The sequence below is a fragment of the Aethalodelphis obliquidens genome, unplaced genomic scaffold (genome assembly GCF_003676395.1).
Source record: "Aethalodelphis obliquidens isolate GAN/ISIS:26980383/991018 unplaced genomic scaffold, ASM367639v1 scaffold12, whole genome shotgun sequence".
In the NCBI taxonomy this organism is placed as follows: Eukaryota; Metazoa; Chordata; class Mammalia; order Artiodactyla; family Delphinidae; genus Aethalodelphis; species Aethalodelphis obliquidens.
In genome coordinates, this window is record NW_020837956.1 from 33605612 (window position 1) to 33614156 (window position 8545).

An 8545-nucleotide genomic window follows, 5' to 3' on the forward strand; every position below is an offset into this window, starting at 1 on the left:
AAAAAAAAAAAAAAAAAAAAAAAAAAAAAAAGAAATGAGAAAAAAAAAATGAAGGAAAGAAAAGAGAAGAAAAAAAGAAAGAAAAAGAGAGAACATAGGCTTAGGTTGAGAGGCAACTTGTACTGAGGAACAAGCTGGTAAATACTGGAGTTGAATCCATGAATTTGACTCTAAATCCTGTCTTCTTTTTTTTTGCGGTGTGCGGGCCTCTCACTGTTGTGGCCTCTCCCGTTGTGGAGCACAGGCTCCAGACGCGCAGGCTCAGCGGCCATGGCTCACAGTCCCAGCCGCTCCGCGGCATGTGGGATCTTCCCAGACTGGGGCACGAACCCGTGTCCCCTGCATCGGCAGGCGGACTCTCAACCACTGCACCACCAGGGTAGCCCTAAATCCTGTCTTCTTAATAACTCTGCAATACATTATATGCACTGTATTATATATATGTACAGGACAATAAAATATTATTTTAATGAATGGTACCACATTTACTATTATGAGAAAATTATCTTTGATTGCAAAAGTACTACTTGTGAAAGAAGAGATCTGAGGGACGTTTGATTAGCAATATCATCCACTATTTTACATAAGCAAAATAATAATAATAATAGTAATAATAATAAAATTTTAATCAGAAAGGATAAGTCATTTGTAAAAGATTGCATAATTTGTAAGGGCAGGAACTGGTAGGCAAACTAATACCTCACAGGCTCCCACTTCACTTGAGTTTTACTCCACGCATTCTGTCCTAACTATAATGCGCATACACATTCTTACCCAAGCGGTCTTCATGTCCATGATTTCTCAAGAGTTCTAAATTGAAGGTGCTTCATCCTCCTGATGTCACAAGTCTTCTTTGTGCAATTTAAAATAACTGCATAACTAAGTTTTCACTGTTGTACATCTCAGCTGTTTGCCAGGGCACTTTTTTCTGAATAAGTGCATTTCTTTCCAGTATGATCGTAATTTTTGCTAAGCCTGCAGTCTTCTCTTCTTCCTAATCACATCTGTAGTTCACCTGAGATAATGACTTGGCTTTTCAGAAATTAAAAACCTTCATGGGCTAGGAATTGGCCTGATTAGATACCCCGCCATGCCAACTCCTGCTGCCAGGGCTGCCTAAGGCATACACTAAGTCAATGTCAGGTCCATTTTGTCCTTAGAAAGCCCTCTCAAGGTCAGCCATTCTCATTTGTTATCCGTGTCTTACCCCTTTCCTCTCAGTATTCTAGGAGAGGATCCAGGTGCTCCCATCAGGCATTAGGAGGAATCTGACAGAGACAACGGCCCTGAAGTCTGTGGGTGTGAGGAGAGGTCTCCTGATGGACCACCTGCAGCTGGGGCTGCCCTGCAGCAGCCTGGCTATGCGAGCTCAGCTGAGCAACATGCCCTTTTATGCCCTCTATTTCCACATCCATTAATGGTCATGATAAATCTGTGAAAGACCCAACTTAGCATTGCTTTCACTCAGTTTTTATCATCAATAAAATAAAAACAATGTTTTCAGTGTTGTTGTGAAGTTCGGAGGTCCTACAATAAAAGTTTAAGCACAGCACATGGCATAGGATAGCCATCTTAATTAAAGGCTGATGAAGTTCAACACAAGCTGTCCCCAAATATGCCACTTTGACATATCGATGACTTTGAATTAAAGTTACTTAAGAAACAGCCAGTGCAAAAGAACACTCTGACCCCCTTTTTCCCCCCTGAAAGCAGGAAATAAATCTCCAATGTAAAAGATACCCTTTCTGTACCAGCAGGTAGAGAGACGCCCTTCATATCACAGACAGGGAATTGTATCTCCCTCCTCCAAATCCTTTGCCTTTGTGACTTCTCATCACCCCTCTCAGTTACACCATGCCCTCTTCCCCAGTTCTGGATATTTTTTCTGCCCTTAAATTCAGGACACTGAATATAAATTAAAGATACCAAAAAGAAAACCTTAAACTAGGTTATCAATTAAAATCTCTAGGGAGATTCTTTCAAAGAGGAATTTATCTAATGCCATGTGCTTATGCTCTCGTGATTATTACTCTGACTTCCCAAGTGTCTCATCTTGGCACTGGTCCTCCTCCTGAAGTTATATTTTTGTCTTAATCTTAGGAACTGAAATGTGGATCCCCAAACGCTTTCACCTTTTCTCCCAGTAGAGTTATAGGCCAAGAGGAGATCTGATGGCCTGTCAGATCGTCCTCAACTCTCAGCGTGAAAATGTATATTAGTGTTCCCATGACATCGCTGTAACTTCCACTTGTGTAATCTCATTATCTTTTAATTTCCTGCCCACTGCCCAGTACCTGGTGTCCCAGAATAGCCATCCTTCAGTAATACATGCCAACTTCCCAAACTTTTAACTATGTTTTTATGAGAACACATTTCCATATTGTACATTCAGAAAAAAAAAATTAATTTGTATTAGTCCGTCAGAAAAACGAAGCATTGAATTTTTTCTATTAATGCTCTACTAGAAAGGGTGCCCTGAGAATGACAACTGACTATTCCAGACCACTTAACAATGTCTTGCATTACAAAAAACCTTTGGTCTGGGTGAATTCAAGTGGGAGCATGTTTAAAAATCATTTTAAGAGAATAAATTTCTTATTTCGATATGGCACTCATGTTTTAAAATGTTGGTGGTTTCATCCATGAACAGTTTTAAAAAATTCTCCAACTTTCATGAGAGAGACTAGAAGAGGAAGTTGATAATGTTTAATTTTCTTAACATTATTGATTTTGCTTTCATGGGCACGATTTATGAGAGATTCCTCAAAATTGCAAGTAAAAGAATCTAGGAAACACAGATATATAGAATACAATATAAAATTCGAGAAAATTGTATGCATTCCAAACATATAGTATTGCAGGAAAAATAAAATGTTACTTCAAGGACACATTTATTTATTTTCAGAAAATAAGAAGAGTATGAGAACTTCAGTCATATTATGTTAAACTTATGAAGACTATTATGTAGGTGTAGGTGGCATTCTGCTGGGTTAGATCTTACTTAATTCATATTCTTTATAATCTCATCACACAGTATTACAGACAATAAATTCTGAGATATGAAATTTATAAGTGATTCATCAAAATCGAATTGTATAGTATGATTATACATTTGAGGAAGGTATTTTGGTTACTAAGTACCCTGTTGATTTTTATCTAAATGTATGATTAAATATTATAAATTAGAAAATATTCTTAAAACTAAGAAACTAAGTCTAGGACGTAGATGTACACTAGGGAGAAATATGATGACATTACTGCAACCAGAATACTTATAAAAGGATTGAAATTTGCAGTAAAAATGGCTTACATTTCAATATATTTAATATGAATGAAGCATACATATGCTATTTAACAGAAAATAAAGAAAACTATCCTTTTTTTAAAATAAGGCAGATATAGTAACCATGCAATGTCCCCTACTTGTATATATAAACAAGAGCCATGAATTAGATTACTTGAAACACAGAAAATACACATCCTCAAGGGCACTGGAGTAATTCAATACTGTATGGGATTAGCTTTTTAAGAATGTATTGCAAAGGCCCTCAGGGTCTCACACCTCACTAAATTCAAACTTTTAATGCTCTCATTTTAATTTTGTCAGACATAATAATAGACCCTAAGGTGGGAATATGCTATTTGGAGCAAAATAGAAAAGCGTATCAATGGGCTGTAAATTATAGATGCATTGTATGGGCAGAAAATATTTTAACCTTTAATATAGAATATAATTTAAAAGCAGTAATCCAAAGAGGAGGAATAAGAAGTTACTTTATGGAAAGGAACAGAGTTGTTTCCTAAACAAAGGTCAAATATGACTTTATTCTTCTTTGGCTAGAAAATCAATATACATGTTACCCCTTTGCCTTTGAAAAGCAGTTCTATGTTTAGGTCAGTTTTAGGCATTTTCTTCTCATTTCCTCTTCTTAGTTGGCAGACTTTTCAAGAAAGAAATCAAAGCTTTGGATTGGATGTTCAACATTTTTTTTTACCAACAAATCCCTTTACCATTATTTCCTTTCACTCTGCTTCCCCCAATATATACCACATTTGGTAAGGTTTGCTACCTAGTAACCATCTATGAAAAAATAATAATATGCTATTATGGAAGTAGTTTGGCTCTTGGAGTGTATTAGAACTGAATTTTTAAAAATCTATTGTTTTTTATTGAAGTAGAGTTGATTTATAATGTCATGTTAGTTTCAGGTATACAGCATGGTGATTCAGATATACATATGTGTGTGTGTATATATATCTGTATATATACGTTTTCAGATTCTTTTTTCCTTATAGGTTCTTACAGAATATTGAGTATAGTTCCCATACTATAGAGTAGGTCCTTGCTGGTTATATATTTTATACACATTAGTGTGTATATGTTAATCCTATACCCCTAATTTACCCTTCCCGCCCCCCGAACTTGAATTCTAACTTGGCCCTTTGATGCCTTAGTAACTTTTGGCAAGTTAATTAACCTGATGGATCTTCAGCTCCATCCACTGATGGAGGTTTACAACTGTGGCTGTGAGAAATAAATATAGTATGGATAACGGTGGTCCCAGAATTAGATACAAGATGGCTGTTATTGTTTCTGCTAGCTTTTGTTATTTGTTTTTCATCTTTTAAATTCATACCTTTATTCAAAACTGAAATTCCAGTAATATTTTTCCAGTAATATTCCAATAATATTTTTCATTCCTGAAACAGCAGGGAAATTGTATCTATTATTTACCTCTAGTGGTCTTCCTATAAAATCTTTCTTATTTCGGTTATTTATAAAATATTGTTTAAAATATTCCAAACCTGGGGCTTCCCTGGTGGCGCAGTGGTTGAGAGTCCGCCTGCCGATGCAGGGGATACGGGTTTGTGCCCCAGTCTGGGAAGATCCCACATGCCGCGGAGCAGCTAGGCCCATGAGCCATGGCCACTGAGCCTGCACGTCCGGAGCCTGTGCTCCGCAATGGGAGAGGCCACAACAGTGAGAGGCCCGCATAACGCAAAAAAAAAAATTAAATTAAAAAAAATAAAATATTCCAAACCAATTTTTTATAACAGTGTTGGTACTAGCTCACAAATTCATATCACTACATAATATTCACTCTCAGGGTGGGTCCAGAGTAAGCATGCAGGGAATGCATGGTCCTTTCACTGCCTCTTTCCAACAACTTGGTGAACTCCAAACTGGGAACCCATGTTCTAGACCAAAGACTTTTTTCCAGTGCATCAGTGGAGTTTGAGGAGTATTTAGATGTGTTCCTCTGGAACCTCCTGCCCTGGTTTCCTGACCTAAGTATTTTCCACAGAATGTAAGTATAAGAAGAGTTCTGACCACCTCCACTGTCACTCTGCTCTCTTGAGCAAAGAAGTAAAAGAAAAGAAAAAAGAAAAAAATTGTGACAATTCTCTTAATGAACACCAAGAAGCTCAGAAAATAGAAGTATAAACAAAACTCATCCCAAAACTGAGAGTGTATGTTAAATACTGCTTTCAGTTCCAAAAGAGACATTCACACTGCTTTAAAACATGCTTATTTCACCCACAGGTATTGATGCAAAAGTTATAGCTGCAAAAATTATTAAAACTTATTGAATTCTGTATAAAATCCTACTAAATTATATTGTTATAATAATCAAAAATACAACACTGCCCACTGTAACTTAATATTCTTCCCTACATAATACCAAGGTATTCATATGATTCTATACTACTACAGAGTATAACATCTAGGTAAATGCATGAGCTATTCCTTAGTTTAAATTATTAAATATCATATTTGAATTAGAAGCCAACATTTATTTCATGCATTCAAAAACACATACTTAAGTAAAAACCTAATGCTATATGTGTGTGTATATATATATATATATATATATATATATATATATATATATAAAATCCGAGTTCTGAAAACTACAAAACACTAATGGAAGAAATCAAAGAAGACTGAAGTAAATGAAGAGACATATGGGGCTCGTGGATTGGAAGGTTCAACATAGTAAAAGTGTAATTTCTCCCCCAATTGATCTATAGATATAATGCAAAAACAATCAATCAAGATAGTTTTGTAGATACAGGTGAACTGATTATAAAATGCATAAGTGTCGTAGGCTGAAAAATGGTATCCCTAAAATATCCACATTCTAATTTCTGGAACCTAAGAATGATACCTTATATGGTGGGCGGAGATCCTTGCAAATGTGATTAAGAATCTTGAGATGGAGAGATTATCCTGGATTATCCAGGTGGTCGCAAATGTAATCACAAGTGTCCTTATAAGTGGAACAGATGGAGATTTGACACAGACACATAGAGGACAAGGCGATGTGAAGACAGATCAGAGATATTTGGCGATGATGGCCTTGAAGATGGAAATGATGCAGCCACAAGCAAAAGGAGCCAGTAGAAGCAGGAAGAGGCAAGGAATGGATTCTCCTCTAGAGCCCCTGCAGGGAGTACAGCTCTGTGAACACCTTGATTTTGGCCAGTGATACTGATTTCAGACTTCTGGCCTCCAGAACTGTACGGGAATAAATTTCTGTTGTTTTAAGCCACCATATTCATGGTATATTGTTATGGCAGCTCCAGGAAACTAATAGAATAAGGAAATGAAAGAGAACTAGAATAGATGACACAATTTGAAAAAGAAGAAACAAGTTGCATATAACTTCTCTTCTTCAAAAAACAGTGTTAAAAATAAGAAAAGCTATAGGAACTCGAGGCTTTTCAGGGCATGAGCTACCTTTCTTCTTGCATGGCCTTGCAATAAACCTTTTTCTGCTCCAAACTCCGACGTTTCAGTTTGTTTGGCTTCACTGTGCATCGGGCACATGAACTTGCATTAATAAAACGAAGACTCCTAAGATTTCAAGTCCAGGGCCAGGTTGAAAATAACACCTGTGCTGTGATAACAAAGAAGGGTAGTTTTTTTCGGAAAAGTGTCTCATTTAGAGTTACTGGATTTGTCAAGATGTGATTTCTTCATCCACATACGATGACCTCTGAATTGATCACTGGGAAGCTTCCAGGAGAATGGTGTGTATGGATTATAACTTAGATCTCTGCATGATGAGAAAGGCTCTGAGCCCCAGGTTGAGGTGTGTCATTTATATACTCAGGACTTAACAACCACTGTATATGGTTCCAACTATCTGCTCCCAGGTCTGCCCTGGTTTTCGCCTCAGTCCAATCCAATACTGAGAATGGTCAGAATATCACTTCAGGAAATTCTTTAATAAAGAATATTTACAGAATGAAAAAAAAGAGAAAAGCTATAGACTGAAAAATACTTACAAAATATGTTGTATTTGACAAAGCAGTTGTATACAAAAATACATGAATAACTGTCAAAACTAAATAATAATAAGATAACCCCCTAAAAATGGAAATATAGACAGGCAGATGACCAAATAAAGATACAGATTTTATATAAGCACAGAAAAAGGTGTTTAAGAGCATTAGTCGGGAAAAGGTAAATTTAATCATGGGTGATAGAAGACCACAGCTATAGAGTAGGTAGAATACTGACAATACTGTGGGCTGACAGGATGCAGAGCATCTGGAACTCTCATACATCAGTGCTCAGAATGCCAAGTAATACAACCATTTTGGAAACATGTTTGGATTTTCTTATAAAGTTAAATATATACCATGAAACGCAGTACTCCCACTCACTGATTTTTACCCAAGAGAAATAAAATTATATGTTCATACAAAGATGTGTACTCAAATACTCAGAGCAGCTTTAGTCATAAACACACATACACACATGGACACACACATGGACAACCCCTATATCTATCATAATTTGAATGGATTAACACATTGTGTCCATACTACTCAGTGTGGACTACTGAGTAGTATGGGATGCTACTCAGTCATGAAAAGGGATTAAATACTGATCTATGCACAACATTGATTCTAAGAACCTATATGCTAAGTGAAATAATCCAGAAACAAAGGCAGATGAGCTATATGATTGAATGTTATGAAATTCTGGAAAAAGGCATAACTATTGGGACAAATCTGTTTAGTTATGTTCACAGGTGGGGGATTGATGGGACAGCTGACAAAAGTGACATAAGGAAAGTTTTGGGGGTAGTGGTGGAAATATTCTATTTCTTGTTTGTGGTGGTAGTTTCATAACAATATACATTTGTCCCCGTTTAGAGGACTACATACAAAGGAATGGCTTTTTATTTACAAAATCTTACAAACCTGACAAAAATAACTACTTGAAATTCAAACAAATATTTACAGAACAAGTGGCAAGTATTAGGTTTTAAAGGATGTGTATATGTGCTTGTGTATGCGCGTGTCTATTTGACTGACAGTAATTAATTTTATTTGCAAACACAAACAAGGTGGAGAAAAAGTGCCTTTTTTAGGCAATATGCTAAGTTGGTATTTATTTGGTAGGAGTAGTACATAAAGTTGGCTTGCTTTTCCTGTGCATTTCAGAGCATCAATATTCAGTACATTGGCTGTTTCTGAGAGCTACTTCATGCCTAAATTATTTCATCACACATCTGACAGTACCTGTGTG